At 37.8% G+C, this 18,423-nt stretch overlaps 1 protein-coding gene and 1 long non-coding RNA gene across 4 annotated transcripts in view; both read right to left on the minus strand.

The window, feature by feature from the left end:
• The window catches only part of LOC135786218 (uncharacterized), a 55,770-nt gene that overhangs the window by 21,466 nt on the left and 15,881 nt on the right, over window positions 1-18,423 (minus strand). The window lies entirely within an intron of this gene.
• On the minus strand, window positions 2,789-4,030 carry LOC141282073 (uncharacterized). The gene is made up of 3 exons (XR_012336635.1): window positions 3,961-4,030; window positions 3,345-3,403; window positions 2,789-2,916 (listed from the first exon to the last, which is right to left on the minus strand). It is a non-coding gene; the product is annotated as an uncharacterized lncRNA (long non-coding RNA).

Below are 18,423 nucleotides of genomic sequence, written 5' to 3' on the forward strand. Positions count from 1 at the left end.
ATGAAGTCGAACACACCTAATGTTGATATTTGAAATAACCTAAACCAACACGCCCCTACCCCAATAGAATCTGGACCTTCTTTTGATAGACCCGCCCCACACATACGCAACCCAGGCAACGATATCGGTTAGTAGACCAAGGGCGTAGGTTTGATTCTGGCAGTGGGGACATAAATAAAATGGCCGCATTGCAAAAACTGTTTATCACCGTTTACTTGACATAAACAACAGACAACTCAGTTTACACTTTACTCACTGACATCTGACTCGCCACCCCCGGTGCCATCCCAAATTTAATGTACTATAATAAACAATTCGTTATGTCCTAGAGCCTAATAAACAGTAACTGTTTAAGTCTTTGTCAAAAAAAGAAAATCACATTGTAACATATATGAATCCATATTTACTTTATATCATTGAAGAATATGCAATTAATATTTAATTCTTAATTTAATTTTGCCAAAAAAATCCCAGTGTTGAAGTAGGTATGTATATTATGCTGTTTCCTAAACAACGTTTATTAACGTTTCTGTAGTTCACATTAAATCTTCTTTTCATTAACAGACAGTTAATCAGTGTGAAAAAAATAGTTTAAAATGCAACCTCACATTATGTCTACATCTGTGCAAGTAATGACCACAGTGCACTTATGGAAAGTATTCAGCAATCATGACATGAATTCATTTTTTTACCATGTTGGGGTTATTTTCTTTCATGGATTAGGGACCCCCTAAATAACCTTGCCACCCCATTTATAAAAGGTTGACACAAGTTTGCAATTCCTCAGGTTAACATGGGATTGTCGTGTATTGGTGAAATCATTGTCCTTGAATCATTATGTGACAAAACTTTTTTTGTGCATGAAACAGTTACAGTGGGTATAATAATACTTTCTTATTATAGGGGGGCGGGACTAAAGAAATGCAAAGCGAATCATATTAGCGATGTGAGTTACAGAGGCGAGCATTGCAGAGAACGAAAGCTGTTAACTGTTTGTGTACCACATAGAGCGTTATTTTTACAGAACGGGATTGCAAAAGATTTCTAATCTCATTTAAATGATTCCTGAAAAAAATATAATAAGTAAAAAATAGAAAACACAAGAATAAGACGGACATCAGTGGTTATATATAAATACCGATTAATTGTTTGGTAGAAATTTTTGCTAGGGACAATTCAGTCTTCCCTGAATATTGGTAGGGACATGTCCCTAGCGTCCCACCCTAAATCTACGCCCATGTAGTAGACATGCCCCTTACTGCTGATTGGCTGACAAGTGTGTTTTGGTACTAGGCCCAACTCCCTTTTCCAAAGTTTTTTTTAAAAAAATCATACACCCCGCCTTTAACGCTTCTCCTACAAAGATCACAAAAATTTGCCGCTTTATAGTCCAGGTTCACACACACCTCACCTCATTGTCCTTCTAAAAGCTGTAGATACTTTTACAGTCTTAATTGTTTATACTTGCTCTGTAGAAGAATGTGTATGTGTGCAGTTGTGTGGTGTTTCTTTACAAAGTAACATCGCCATTTACTGGCCTGGCATGCGAAATTTTAGTGGTTTTTGCACATATAAAATATAAACGCATAATCTTTCTGACAATTTTGTTTTGTGTATGAGTAGTAAATATGAGGGACATACTGTCACATAAAAATGATTGATGGTGCCCTTTGACCTTAGGGGAGGGGCTGACCTTTTGACCTGCGAGGGAGGGGTGACCTTTGACCGGACCACCCACGTCGTGAACCTTTGACCTCCGGGGAGGGGCTAACCTTTGACCGGACCTCCCACGTCGTGAACTTTTGACCGGGACCGCCCACGTAGCATTGAACTTTTGAACCGACCTCCCACGCTGCTCTGAACTATTGAACCGACCGCCCACGTAGCATTGAACTTTTAACCGGACCGCCCACGTCGCGTTGAACTTTTAACCGGTACGCCCACGTCACGTTGACATGTTTACGTCCGGGGTTATCTCCGGGGCACGTTAAATCATGTCCTCCTACGATAAAACAATAAAAACAGTGTTTACACAAGTGGTCTTCATTAAAACACATTCCATGCTCCCATCATAATTTATATAAGACGGGGGCCCGATACGTCTAATAAAAGCCAGGGAAATCACAGTTACGAAAATCACAAACATGGATAGCCCATGCAGCTCATGTGGTACTCGTGTGGTGAGAGAATGGAAAAATAGCGTGGAGCATCTCGCTATGGCGTCGAAAAAACGTTAACTTTTAACATGCGCCATTTTGCAATGCGTGACATCGTTATAATCTGTCATGCTGGCACTGAAATATTGTGAAATCCTCTCATTGATTAGTTTCATTAAACACAAATTTTTATGTGAAATGATCAAATAAATTAAGTGTTCTTTCTTTTCTTTAAAAAGCCATACCGATTTCTTAAGCTATATTTATGGTGAAAATAAACTGTAATTAAATAAATTAAGACTAGAAAATATGTTTAAATTTAACTTCCTCTAAAAATCTTAGCACTAAGCACTAAGATTTGACTGATTAAAAAACCATTTCAATAGTACCAACAGAATAAAAAAAAAAAGGTTTCTCACAGCAGCAGATGAAATACAATCTAAAAGAATAAAGAACAATGAATTCTGTCATGATGAACATTTTGTAGGATTTTCTCTAGAGAGTAAAAATTGTTGTGTAATTTTTAAATGTCCTATTCTGCATTTTGTATAGATGACCTGTTTTTCAAAACAGAAATTATGTTTTTTTCAAATAAACTGTTCAATACAAAGATATGGTGTTCTGCCACTTACACAGATCGTAGTCCTTAAAGTTGCATTCCTGAGAGATGCTTCCACTCTGAATCGTAAATCGTTATGGCAGTGCCCGGGTGAGGACCGAGATATTTTGTTTTTTAACTCGTAAAGCATGTCCAGTCCTCCTGCGATAGCAGGACTGGGTTTATACAAGGGGCCTCCATTAATGCAGCTTGCGTTGCTTTCATCATACTAATAAGTACAGCATAAGTAAAGACACCTATTACAAAACATTACCCGTCTAAAAACTGAGACTTTTAACTTTAGGTTATTAGTATATTAGGTTTAGTATAGTTTTCAGACTTTCAGAAAGAACTCATCAACTTAAAGAATAAAGCACTTATCAATTACATTTATTTTAATCTCAAAAACACATTTTCGTCTAGTATTTATTATTGCACCTGAAATACAAGTACCTGAGACATGCTCACACTCCTTAGCCAAAACACTAAAACTTTTAGTGCTTTTGTATTTAATATAATATTTGACAAATTACCCCATACAAGACAAACAAATTAGATGCATTCATTGAACACAACATACACAATCTTACTTCATTATGTGCTTTGATCCCCTCATGCCTCTGTCTCTGCTGTTCTCAGTTAGTAATGTCTATAAGACAGAAGTTAAAAATCAAACTACTTACACATTTAAATTTAAAGTCTATTAAACTCACACTACTCTTTACCCAGAATAACATGTACTTCTTTTGTGGTGACAAAGCGAGGTACATGATTTCTTCAATTTATAAAGTAAACTTTTTATTGTAAAATAGTCAAATAAAAGAGTAAGACTAAAGACATAGGCTAACTGATGATCCTTACATATGAAATACCCGCACAAAATCATCTAGGTATATTCTTAAAGCGACGTTGGTTTTATTACACCTTAATATAAGAATAATAAATCAGTATATACTATAAAGATTCACTTTGCTATCATTTCCAACTAATGTTGATTTATTGTGTTGTACTCAAAACATCTGAACTTCAGTCAGCTTTTTTGGGCATGCTTACCGTTATGTTTACCTTTAAATGACAGAAAATATAATAGCACTTACCCCATAAAAACAAAAAATGTCATCACAGAAAACAGTAACAAACCATCTGGTAAATCGAGTGTTGTAGAACAACGAGTGAAATCTATGTGTTAGTTCAGATTAAAAATACCTCGCTTTATTATATACAGCTCCACAAGGCAAAACAAAGATCTCACGTAGTCCATCATGTTACACCGGCAGTTTAATTATTGTGACCACCGTGTCCTTTAGTGCACTAGGGGCATTATGGGAAATTTAGTCATTTTCACAAGGCGAATCGAACGGTGTATATGTTAAAGGTGCATTGTGTTACTTTTAAAAAAGACAAAAATGCTAAATAATATACATAACTATATTATCAGTGGTGTATAAGGACCTTACATAATGAACTGAATTGTTTCTATTACCTAAGAACGAGCCATTTTTATCTCCATACACCGCGGGTCCCCTTAAGTTTACTTAAGTCACCGTCATATCTCTACAGTAGCCCTAAACGTACAAACTGCTCTAAAGAGCACGTTTCTTCCCTACGTTGTCTCAGACGATGACATGTTTGTCGTGCGACAGCTACCATATGGGTTTTTAAATTGAAGAGTGAGTTGTCTGTGGCAATTCACAATCTCACCACTAGATACTGCTAAATTCTACACACACCACCTTTATCTGGCTACTGTTTCCAAGATGCATTACGATCTAAGCCATCGCACTGGGAGAGAGAGTACATCATGAGACATATTATTTACCATTTTATTTGTTGTTGTTGACACAATTTAATGTAAAGTGGAAGATCTTATTAATTTATAAAAAATAACAGCTTAAAGATAACTATTAGAGCTGAAACTAAAAAACCTCATATTAGCTGTGTACATTATGAAACTGATTTTATTTCACCTGTTTTACAAGTTAAGAAAAATTTAAGCGTTCCACATAAGAAGCAAGAATTCCTTTTCCTACGGGTGCATAGAGCGGAGAGGATGATATAGAAAATACCGGGAAAGACCTTTTTTACTGACACTTTAATATTCTATAGCTTCATGACTCACACCGCTGACTACGTGATGGGGGGCGTGCGAATGGTTGTGTTTAGAAGGGACGGGTCAGGATTTTAAGGTTTCAAATCAGAGCCTGAAACTTGGAGCTCTCACTACTCAGATACGATGCTCTGGCATGTTCGTTTAGCGGCAAATTTGAAGGCTACTTTCAGGAATTCTCCAGTAAATTGTTTAAAGCAAAGTTTTTAACACGGCATGGCTCAACTGTGCGGGATTCAAGGAGTTGCAGACGCTATTTTGAGGACGCTACAAGGACGACCGGAAGCTTAACAAAATCAGGGAGAGACTTGTGGACGTACATTGTGTAAAGTTGTCTACGACGCTGTGGATTCTTGAAAAGAGAGCACAAATGTCACTTGAGCGTGATCACCAACGCAAGATGCCGTACGTGCGAGGTCCTCCAGTTTTTAAAGAAATGCTTTCAGAACACTGCAGGAGTGAGCTTGTTAATCTTTTTTATGCGGTAATATCTGCAAATGCTGATGTGTGCTTGCCGCAAAATTACTGCAAAACTGATGCTGAGCGTGTAACCAACCTCAAGAAAAAAAGAGATGTCGTAAAAAATCTGGACAAGTCTTTTGATAAGATGGTTCAAGTGTCTGTTAACGCAGATGAACCGATCAATGTGTTCATCAAAAAAGCTCTAGATGCTTTGTACGAATGTGCGATGAGGAGTTTGAAATTGCTAACATCCTCCACATGTCTGCATATGTAATAGATGTATGTGTTGCAGTAGCGACAAAGAAGGACCAAACCAATGTGCGTGAAATTGTTGAAGTTGCTGCTGACTTTATGATCGACAAGGGTCTTGGCGCATGCACAGACTTTCTATTGTATCTAGACAACATCATAACCTTTGGTGATGATTGAAAACAATGCGAGTTCCTGGGACACCTCATACACCTGAAAACACATTCACTTTTTTTAACGACCTACCTTTAAACATTTGAACATGGTCTTTTTATTTTTCTTCACCTTCTTTCCATCTATAGGCTGTTTATTGATAAGTTCTGGTTTCTGCTCTTAGAAAGTTTGTGATAAATGTTTGTCTGAAATGTTACCACTACATTCGATCATTTGGACATGTAGACATCTTGTTTATACAAAGTGTGACCCATTGTTATATTATGTAAAAATAAAAGTGACTTGCATCAGTATGAAAAGCTAAATCTGCATGCATGACCTGATACAAATTTGGTGATTTTGTTACTTAGTGATTTTTACATAGACGTGTCAGTTACTTTGCATAACCTATATAAAACTATGAAACCTGTGCTTCAATAACTGAATCATGCCAACATTTTTACTCAAGAATTTCAATACTTAATATAGCTGCAAAGCAGCGATGCCGGGGTCAAGCCGAAAAGGGCACAGAATGAAGTATCAATAATGACTGTCTTGATTTTAAATCTAAGTTTTCAGTAGATTAAGGCAAAAATTGCAATTTTTCAAATCTTCTTTATCTTGGTGGCGCTGCACTGAAACAATAGATGGTGCCGCGGGTCATGATTGTGATGACACCCACCAAATTTTATATACATATGATTAAGCAATGTTGTGATATAGCCTCAAATGACTTGACCACTGGGGGCACTGCACCAAAACAATAGATGGTGCCTCAGGTCATAATTGTGATGACACCCACCAAATATGGTGTACACACAATAAAGCGATCTGGAGATAAAGCCTCAAAACTCTTAACCACTAGGGGGCACTGAAAAGTTTACAAGGGCTTTCAAAAAAATGCTGATGAAATAGGTGGCTCTGTGACAAATTATTCCATGCACACTCAGTTCATGACATTTACAAGTTGTGAAACATTCACCTATTCACTGTCAGCCATGCGAGAGCCATCCAGCTCATCAGGAGCAGTTGGGGTTCTCAATGATACCTCAACACTTGGTCAGGTGGAGCTGGGGTTTGAACCACCAACCTTCCGATTTGCAGACAACCTACACTAACCACTGAACCACTGGAAATACGCACATTAATATGCAAAACTTTTGCAAAGATATAGCCTCAAATCCATTCCGGCGTGCTCGCCATAATATTTGTTGATGCGCTATACAATAACTGATTGGTCTATCAAAATCTTTTTATGACTTTTTGTCTAGAGTCTAGATTGTGTGTACCAAATCCAAGCCAATCAAATGAACGCTGTAGGAGGAGTTTGAAAAAGTTGGTATGCTTTGTAATTGAAAATGGCCATCCGAAAACATTTTGGTATCGTTTGACTCGGCATGCCTCAAGGAATCTAACAATAGCAATTTCATGATTTTAGACTCAATTTTGCAGCATAAAAACAAAAACAGTCACTTTTCAAATCTCGTGACCACTAGGTGGCCTTGTGACAAACCGCTCCATGCACCCTCTGTTCATGACTTTGATGACATATAACAGTTGGGGTTAGATGTCTCACTCATGGATACCTCAACACTTGGTCAGGTGGAGCTGGGGTTTGAACCACCAACCTTCTGATTTGTAGACAACCTTTACTAACCACTGAACCACTGGCAATGCACACATTAATGTGCAAAACTTTTGCGAAGATATAGCCACAAATCCATAATTTTAATATCAAGCTAGCATTAGATATAAGCAAAAATAGCAATTTTTCAAATCTCGTGAACACTATGTGGCACTGTGACGAAACTGTGCACGCACCCTCATGTCATGACTGCCATCAACACTACTTTGGCAAAGATACAGCCTCAAATCCGTTTGTTCGCGCTCTACGTAAAATGTTATGACGCGGTATACGGAAACGGATCGGCGAATAGACACGAATTCCATAACTTTTTGCCATGAGTGTCTCTAGATGCTAAACACCCATTCTTTACGCAAATTGGACAAAAGCTCTAGGACGAGTTCGAAAAAGTAGGTTTTACAAACAATTCAAAATATCAAAATAATTAGCATAACGGAAATGACGTCATATGGTGCAATCGAATTGGCATGAGCCAAGGAATCAGATGAAACAAGAATTGCGTTTCTATGACGTATGGGTCAGCAGTTATAACCAAAAATGCAAGTGAAAATTTGGACTGTTGGTGGCGCTATAGGGTTTGACAAAGAGACTCCAAATTTGGTGTGGGGACTATTTGGAATGTCCTCTTTGAGTGTGCCAAATTTCATAACTTTCCGACAAAAAAAAGTTAAAAATCAAAATGGCCGACCCCCAAAATGGCCGACTGAAAACCATTTGGTATCGTTTGACTCGGCATGCCTCAAGGAATCTAACAATAGCACTTGTATAATTTTAGACTCAAGTTTGCAGTAGTTATAAGCAAAAATAGCCATTTTTCAAATCTCGTGAACACTAGGTGGCGCTGTGATGAAACTGGGCACGAACCCTCAGGTCATGACTGCCATCAAAACTACCAAGTTTCGTGTGAATACGTTTAACTTTGGCGAAGATACAGCCTCAAATCCGTTTTTACGCACTCTACGTAAAATTCGTTGACGCGGTATACGGAAACGGATTGGCGAATCGACACGAATTCCATAACTTTTTGCCATGAGTGTCTCTAGATGCTACACACCCATTTTTTACGCAAATTGGACAAAAGCTCTAGGACGAGTTCGAAAAAGTATGTTTTACAAACAATTCAAAATATCAAAATAAATAGCATAACCGAAATGACATCATATGGTGCAATCGAATCGGCATGAGCCAAGGAATCAGAAGAAACAAGAATTGCGTTTCTATGACGTACGGGTCAGCAGTTATAACCAAAAATGTAAGTGAAAATTTGGACTGTTGGTGGCGCTATTGGGTTTGACATAGACACTCCAAATTTGGTGTGTTGACTATTTGGAATTTCCTCTTTGAGTGTGCCAAATTTCATAACTTTCCTACGTACGGTTCTATGGGCTGCCATAGACACAATGGCGGAAGAAGAAGAATAATAGATAATAATAATAATAAATATAGCTGCAAGCAGCAATGCCGGGGTCAAGCCAAAAAGGGCACAGAAGGATGTAAAGTTGAATTCGGATGAGCAGTTTAAAGAACCTAGGAAAATCTCTTGATTTCAGACTAAATAATATAACAGTTATCAGCAAAAAAGCTGTGTTTTCATTCAGTGTCATCTCTCCCTCTCTTCTCGAGGAGCATTGACAACTAGAACACTGAAGAAAATGTGAGTGGTGCTTGCAGTGTCAATTCTTAGCTCACAAAATGTTACAGTGGTGTTAATGAGTCAAAAGAGACCACCCCCATGTCTCTACGATGTTCTGATGCAGAGATATAGCTCTTGTAAAAAGGATTGATAAGGTATCCTAATTGGTTGCTAAGGAGTTAATTGGCATGCACCAATGATCTCCAAGCCATGAAAGGAATAATACATGATGACCCAAGATTTTAGATGTACTGTTGGAGTAGTTTTAGGCAAAAATACCATATTTCTATCTCAAAACCACTAGGTGGCGCAATGACAAAGTTGTGGATGCAACCTCAGTTCATAACTGTGTTACATCTAGCTAGTTTTATGACTATACACTTTAGTTTAGTGAAGAAATAGTTGTATGACCATAGGGCTTGCTTAATATGAAAGATTTTGTTCAATTATAGGGCCACCTAGTGGTTCAGGCATACCAATTTTTTTGTGTGGCCTCAGACTCTGCTCATACATCAGCGTATCAAATCTGGTGAAAAAATTTCTTTTCGTTGCGAAGTTATAACCATTTATGTATAAAAACACAAATTGTAAAAGGTAATTTTTCGTTTTTTGCAATTTTCGGCCATTTCTGATGAAAATTTTAATATAACGCCAATAGAACTTTTTGTTCAGAAGGTAATGCAATGTTCTTCCTATGGCGTTTTCGAGTCGATCGGAATAACGCCCGCGGAGATATTCGCGCATGTTTTTTAAGTGCTGTTTTGCTGCGCAGGGCTAACCGTAAGGCGAAATCTGGCATGTTTGGTATCGTTGGACTCGGCGACTATTCAGGACTCCTAAAAATCAAGTCCCGTCAAAATACGTTGATCGCAGCCAAAGTTATAGGTGCAAAAAACATCTGTCTGGCCACTAGGTGGCGCTGCGACGAAACTGTGCATGCACACTCAGTTCTTGACTGGCATCACAAGTACCAAGTGTCGTGTCAATAGGCCTAAGTTTGACGAAGATACAGCCTAAAATCTGTTTTTTTGCGCTCTACGTAAAATTTGTTGACGTGGTTTACGGAAAAGGATGGACGAATTGACATGAATTCCATAACTTTTTGCCGTGAGGGCCTGTAGATGCTACATACCAATTTTCGTGGAAATCGGGCAAAAGCTCTAGGACGAGTTCGCAAAAGTAGGTTTGACGAATAATTCAAAATTGCGGAAAAATTTTTATGACGGAAAATGACGTCATAGGGTCAAATCGAATCGTCTTGAGCCAAGGAATCAGAAGAAACAAGAATTTCGTTTCTAGGACCTACGGATCAGAAGTTATAAGCAAAAACATAAGTGCAACTTTGGACTGTTGGTGGCGCTAGAGGGTTAGAGATAGAGACTCCAAATTTGCTGTGGGGACACATTGGACTGTCCTTTATCAGTGTGCCAAATTTCATAACTTTCCTACGTACGGTTCTATGGGCTGCCATAGACCGCAATGGCGGAAGAAGAACCAGAATAACTAATAATAAGAAAACTAACAAATACAATAGGGGTCTTCGCCCCTTCGGGGCTTGACCCCTAAATATAGCTGCAAAGCAGCGATGCCGGGGTCAAGCCAAAAAGGGCACAGAATGAAGTATCAATAATGACTGTCTTGATTTTAAATCTAAGTTTTCAGTAGATTAAGGCAAAAATTGCAATTTTTCAAATCTTCTTTATCTTGGTGGCACTGCACCGAAACAATAGATGGTGCCGCGGGTCATGATTGTGATGACACCCACCAAATTTTATATACATATGATTAAGCAATGTTGAGATATAGCCTCAAATGACTTGACCACTGGGGGCACTGCACCAAAACAATAGATGGTGCCTCAGGTCATAATTGTGATGACACCCACCAAATATGGTGTACACACAATAAAGCGATCTGGAGATAAAGCCTCAAAACTCTTAACCACTAGGGGGCACTGAAAAGTTTACAAGGGCTTTCAAAAAAATGCTGATGAAATAGGTGGCTCTGTGACAAAATATTCCATGCACCCTCAGTTCATGACATTTACAAGTTGTAAACATTCACCTATTCATACACTGTCAGCCATGCGAGAGCCATCCAGCTCATCAGGAGCAGTTGGGGTGTAGATGTCTCGCTCAAGGATACCTCAACACTTGGTCAGGTGGAGCTGGGGTTTGAACCACCAACCTTCCGATTTGTAGACAACCTACACTAACCACTGAACCACTGGAAATACGCACATTAATATGCAAAACTTTTGCAAAGATATAGCCTCAAATCCATTCTGGCGTGCTCGCCATAATATTTGTTGATGCGCTATACAATAACTGATTGGTCTATCAAAATCTTTTTATGACTTTTTGTCTAGAGTCTAGATTGTGTGTACCAAATCCAAGCCAATCAAATGAAAGCTGTAGGAGGAGTTTGAAAAAGTTGGTATGCTTTGTAATTGAAAATGGCCATCCGAAAACATTTTGGTATCGTTTGACTCGGCATGCCTCAAGGAATTTAACAATAGCAATTTCATGATTTTAGACTCAATTTTGCAGTATAAAACAAAAACAGTCACTTTTCAAATCTCGTGACCACTAGGTGGCCTTGTGACAAACCGCTCCATGCACCCTTTGTTCATGACTTTGATGACATATAACAGTTGGGGTTAGATGTCTCACTCATGGACACCTCAACACTTGGTCAGGTGGAGCTGGGGTTTGAACCACCAACCTTCCAATTTGTAGACAACCTACACTAACCACTGAACCACTGGCAATGCACACATTAATGTGCAAAACTTTTGCGAAGATATAGCCACAAATCCATAATTTTAATATCAAGCTAGCATTAGATATAAGCAAAAATAGCAATTTTTAAAATCTCGTGAACACTATGTGGCACTGTGACGAAACTGTGCACGCACCCTCATGTCATGACTGCCATCAAAACTACTTTGGCAAAGATACAGCCTCAAATCCGTTTGTTCACGCTCTACGTAAAATGTTATGACGCGGTATACGGAAACGGATCGGCGAATAGACACGAATTCCATAACTTTTTGCCATGAGTGTCTCTAGATGCTAAACACCCATTCTTTACGCAAATTGGACAAAAGCTCTAGGACGAGTTCGAAAAAGTAGGTTTTACAAACAATTCAAAATATCAAAATAATTAGCATAACGGAAATGACGTCATATGGTGCAATCGAATTTGCATGAGCCAAGGAATCAGATGAAACAAGAATTGCGTTTCTATGACGTATGGGTCAACAGTTATAACCAAAAATGCAAGTGAAAATTTGGACTGTTGGTGGCGCTATAGGGTTTGACAAAGACACTCCAAATTTGGTGTGGGGACTATTTGGAATGTCCTCTTTGAGTGTGCCAAATTTCATAACTGTCCGACAAAAAAAGTTAAAAATCAAAATGGCCGACCCCCAAAATGGCCGACTGAAAACCATTTGGTATCGTTTGACTCGGCATGCCTCAAGGAATCTAACAATAGCACTTGTATAATTTTAGACTCAAGTTTGCAGTAGTTATAAGCAAAAATAGCCATTTTTCAAATCTCGTGAACACTAGGTGGCGCTGTGATGAAACTGGGCACGAACCCTCAGGTCATGACTGCCATCAAAACTACCAAGTGTCGTGTGAATACGTTTAACTTTGGCGAAGATACAGCCTCAAATCCGTTTTTACGCACTCTACGTAAAATTCGTTGACGCGGTATACGGAAACGGATTAGCGAATCGACACGAATTCCATAACTTTTTGCCATGAGTGTCTCTAGATGCTACACACCCATTTTTTACGCAAATTGGACAAAAGCTCTAGGACGAGTTCGAAAAAGTAGGTTTTACAAACAATTCAAAATATCAAAATAATTAGCATAACGGAAATGACGTCATATGGTGCAATCGAATTGGCATGAGCCAAGGAATCAGATGAAACAAGAATTGCGTTTCTATGACGTACGGGTCAGCAGTTATAACCAAAAATGTAAGTGAAAATTTGGACTGTTGGTGGCGCTATTGGGTTTGACATAGACACTCCAAATTTGGTGTGGTGACTATTTGGAATGTCCTCTTTGAGTGTGCCAAATTTCATAACTTTCCTACGTACGGTTCTATGGGCTGCCATAGACGCAATGGCGGAAGAAGAAGAATAATAGATAATAATAATAATAAGAAAACTAACAATCCCAATAGGGGTCTCGCCCATTCTGGGCTTGACCCCTAAATATAGCTGCAAAGCAGCGATGGCGGGGTCAAGCCAAAAAGGGCACAAAATGAAGTATCAGTAATGACTGTCTTGATTTTAGATCTAAGTTTTCAGTAGATTAAGGCAAAAATAGCAATTTTTCAAATCTTGAGACCACTTGGTGGCGCTGCACCGAAACAATAGATGGTGCCTCGGGTCATGATTGTGATGACACCCACCAAATTTGATATACATATGATTAAGCAATGTTGAGATATAGCCTCAAATGACTTGACCACTGGGGGCACTGCACCGAGACAATAGATGGTGCCTCGGGTCATGATTGTGATGACACCCACCAAATTTGATATACATATGATTAACCAATATTAAGATATAGCCTCAAATGACTTGACCATTGGGGGCACTGCACCAAAACAATAGATGGTGCCTCAGGTCATGATTGTGATGACACCCACCAAATATGGTGTACACACAATAAAGCGATCTGGAGATAAAGCCTCAAAACTCTTAACCACTAGGGGGCACTGAAAAGTTTACAAGGGCTTTCAAAAAATGTTGCTGATGAAATAGGTGGCGCTGTAACAAAACATTCAATGCACCCTCAATTTACATTTACAAGTTATTAAACATTCACCTATTCATACAGTGTCAGCCATGCGAGAGCCATCCAGCTCATCGGGAGCAGTTGGGGTGTAGATGTCTCGCTCAAAGATACCTCAATACTTGGTCAGGTGGAGCTGGGGTTTGAACCACCAACCTTCCGATTTGTGGACAACCTACACTAACCACTGAACCACTGGAAATACGCAAAACTTTTGCAAATATAGCCTCAAATCCATTTCGTCGTGCTCGCCATCATATTTGTTGATGCGCTATACAATAACTGACTGGTCTATCAAAATCTTTTTATGACTTTTTGTCTAGAGTCTAGATTGTGTGTACCAAATCCAAGCCAATCAAACAAACGCTGTTGGAAGAGTTTGAAAAGTTGGTATGCTTTGAATTGAAAATGGAAAAACGTTTTGGTATGGTTTGACTCGGCATGCCTCAAGGAATCTAACAATAACAATTTCATGATTTTAGACTCAATTTTGCAGTATATAAGCAAAAACAGTCACTTTTCAAATCTCGTGACCACTAGGTGGCCCTGTGACAAACCATTCCATGCACCCTCAGTTCATGACATATAACAGTTGGGGTTAGATGTCTCACTCGTGGACACCTCAAGACTTGGTCAAGTGGAGCTGGGGTTTGAACCACCAACCTTCTGATTTGTAGACAACCTACACTAACCACTGAACCACTGGCAATGCACACATTAATGTGCAAAACTTTTGCGAAGATATAGCCTCAAATCCATAAATTTAATATCAAGTTATAATTAGATATAAGCAAAAATAGCAATTTTTCAAATCTCGTGAAAACTATGTGGCACTGTGACGAAACTGTGCACGCACCCTCATGTCATGACTGCCATCAAAACTATTTTGGCAAAGATACAGCCTCAAATCTGTTTGTTCGCGCTCTACGTAAAATGTTATGACGCGGTATACAGAAACGGATTGGCGAATCGACACGAATTCCATAACTTTTTGCCATTAGTGTCTCTAGATGCTAAACACCCATTCTTTACGCAAATTGGACAAAAGCTCTAGGACGAGTTCGAAAAAGTAGGTTTTACAAACAATTCAAAATATCAAAATAATTAGCATAACGGAAATGACGTCATATGGTGCAATCGAATCGGCATGAGCCAAGGAATCAGAAGAAACAATAATTGCATTTCTATGACGTATGGGTCAGCAGTTACAACCAAAAATGCAAGTGACAATTTGGACTGTTGGTGGCGCTATCGGGTTTGACAAAGACACTCCAAATTTGGTGTCGGGACTATTTGGAATGTCCTCTTTGAGTGTGCCAAATTTCATAACTTTCCGACAAAAAAAGTTAAAATTCAAAATGGCCGACCCCCAAAATGGCCGACCGAAAACATTTTGGTATCGTTTGACTCGGCATGCCTCAAGGAATCTAACAATAGCACTTTTATAATTTTAGACTCAAGTTTGCAGTAGTTATAAGCAAAAATAGCCATTTTTCAATTCTCGTGAACACTAGGTGGCGCTGTGACGAAACTGGGCATGAACCCTCAGGTCATGACTGCCATCAAAACTACCAAGTGTCGTGTGAATACGTTCAACTTTGGCGAAGATACAGCCTTAAATCCGTTTTTCCGCGCTCTACGTAAAATTCGTTGACGCGGTATACGGAAACGGATTGGCGAATCGACACAAATTCCATAACTTTTTGCCATGAGTGTCTCTAAATGCTACACACCCATTCTTTACGCAAATTGGACAAAAGCTCTAGGACGAGTTCGAAAAAGTAGGTTTTACAAACAATTCAAAATATCGAAATAATTAGCATAACGGAAATGACGTCATATGGTGCAATCGAATCGGCATGAGCCAAGGAATCAGAAGAAACAAGAATTGCGTTTCTATGACGTATGGGTCAGCAGTTATAACCAAAAATGTAAGTGAAAATTTGGACTGTTGGTGGCGCTATTGGGTTTGACATAGACACTCCAGACAGGAATACCAACGTTTGCAAACAAGTGTAGTTAAGCACTTTGATTTTCTGACATGATTTACAGAAAGCAACAGTGAATCGTCAAAACGTTGCTAGTTTTTTAGTTTACGAAAGTTTACATTTTTACTTGCAAACAAACCAGGAACATTATTCATCTCAACACTTTCACCAAACCTATGTCTTTGTTGTATTTATTTAGACAATCTTTTGTTATCATAGTTTTGATCTGTTCATGTCAAATTTCTTCTTTATATCTTCTAAAGATAAATATGGTCATTGTCCTTGGGTTTTCTCAGATTTCATAAACCTTTGAAACCTTCTTTGTCTTAATGCCATCAATGTATTTATTACTTATGCATTATTTGTTATATTGTATGTCATATTTTTGAGTTTACACCATTCATTTTTATAGAAAGGTTCAGAAACTCACATTTACATGGAATTATGATACATTTTACTTTTAATTGTCCCCAGGAGTGAGTGCTGGTTTAACAGGGGTAAACTGTAATCATGCCACAATCCTGAAGGTTTAAAAGCCAAACAAGAGCCATTCAACACCTCACACCATACTGATTTCGTTTAACTGAAAAACTGTAAAGATGTACAGACAAGTTCAAATGGTAAAAACAGTAGTAAGAAAACTAATATTGTTTAACAAGTACAATCGTCACTTATAGTTTTGTCATATGATGATGAAATAATGTTTTTATCTTTCAAGTGTTTGTTGAAGTATTTTGGCACAGCTGTTTATTCCAATCTTTAATCAGCCATACATGACAAAAGTTTTTTGTCTTTGTCTGAAGCGACATTAAGCATGTAATCTACAGCACCGCACTGTAAATGTATAAAAAAATATACAAACCATCCTCACCACAATATACTGAAGATGCTGTAAAGTGTTTAATCACATGGTACTGATATCTCATAATACATTTTCAAACAAATTCAAAGTTACAATTCACTATGTTTGCATCACAATTTACAAGCACTTAACAAACACTGTCTGGTTTAGTCTTGCATTGATATCGTTATACTTAGCATGCACTGCACTTAATGTTGAAAGATTACTCAGTACATGTTGTAATGTTTTAATCACTTGGTACTGATTTTACACATTTTACATTTTCATAACAATTTATACTCTACTTTTCACCGTCTCCACGGTTTCACAATAACAGATTTAGTAAGTATATCTAAAATATACTTATGTTGTGGAGTTGTTTTAGTGCCATTTTAGAATTAAGCTGCACATTAACTTGAGTACTGTACTTACTGTGAGTGCCGTGTTTTGGTATCTGTACTTTATTATTTTCTAGAGAAAAAAATCCTTTAACAACGGTTATGTTTAATCGTTGTAGCATTTTTGTACGTAGTTCTCTCAATACATTATGCCTCTGAAGCAATCTACTGAATACACTGACTAGTTTGTAGTATCTTTGGAATAACGAGCTTGATGAATGATACATACACTATAGAAATTAAACAAAAACAAGGTCATTAATAAAGGCATCTCTACTTTTTATTTAAAACTATAAAAGTTACACGATAGAAAAAGTCTTACACTCATTTACATCTTGCCGGCTTCAAAACCCGACTACAGACATCTCTCAACTATACCCTCTCAACTATAGATCTCTCAACTATACCCAGACCCTGGAATACTAAGCACTTATTTCTATTTCACCTCTTCTTTCCTCACGTATTCTTTCCTATCAATAAATAAAAATTGTTTACAATATGTTAAGTTAACAGAGAGTATAGTTTTCAGAACACTTTTGCTCTTTTGTTGATTTCATTGCTACTGTTGCTCCTGCTAAATAATGAAATGTAAATGTAATGGTGGTCTAACATGCAAGTATAGATGGTTTCAGCAGTAACAACATAAACAAGTGGCTTCGTGGTCTTTACGTAACTTCCGGTAAACTTTGTGAAGAATAAATAACAACAAAGTCCTTTTAAAGTAGTTTATATATATATAACAAGCAAAATAAAACAACACATAGATTACATAGGAACCCAATACATTATTTTCGTCGTGGTATTTCTTTAATGGTTCAGTATCAGCAACTAGTCAGAATATTAAATAAACAGAAAACGGATGTAAAGTTCGGACCTGATGCTTATCACGTCACCGCACGTTCGCCCGATGAAATGGTCTATAGGACTAACTTGAGTTCATTTAAATACTTGTTTAATAGTTACAAATATTTTTCAAATAAAAAACATGATATAAAAGAAAGGTTTTTATATTGTGTTAATTTGACAAGATAAAGATTAAAACATGTATGAAAGGGGTTGACTTAATAAGCCTATCTATGTTTTGCGAAGCCAATGTAACTATTGTGATTGTTGAACCTGATCCAAGTCGCTTGGCAGGCAAAATAATAAAATCATCACACTGAACATAATAGAAACTGTAGCTATGAAAGACCAACAATATCCAATTTAAGATTTTAGCAAAAATTAAAACTTTACATATTTACACAGGGTAAAGGCTAGGTTTTGAAGGTTGTGATATAAACAAACAAACATTTAGAATGAAACAAATGTTTATTTTTTTCAGAAAACTGCAGTAGACTTTATTAAGTGTGACCACGGATAGGCATTGTGTCAA

Source organism: Paramisgurnus dabryanus, chromosome 4, assembly GCF_030506205.2.
Source record: "Paramisgurnus dabryanus chromosome 4, PD_genome_1.1, whole genome shotgun sequence".
NCBI classification, from domain to species: Eukaryota; Metazoa; Chordata; class Actinopteri; order Cypriniformes; family Cobitidae; genus Paramisgurnus; species Paramisgurnus dabryanus.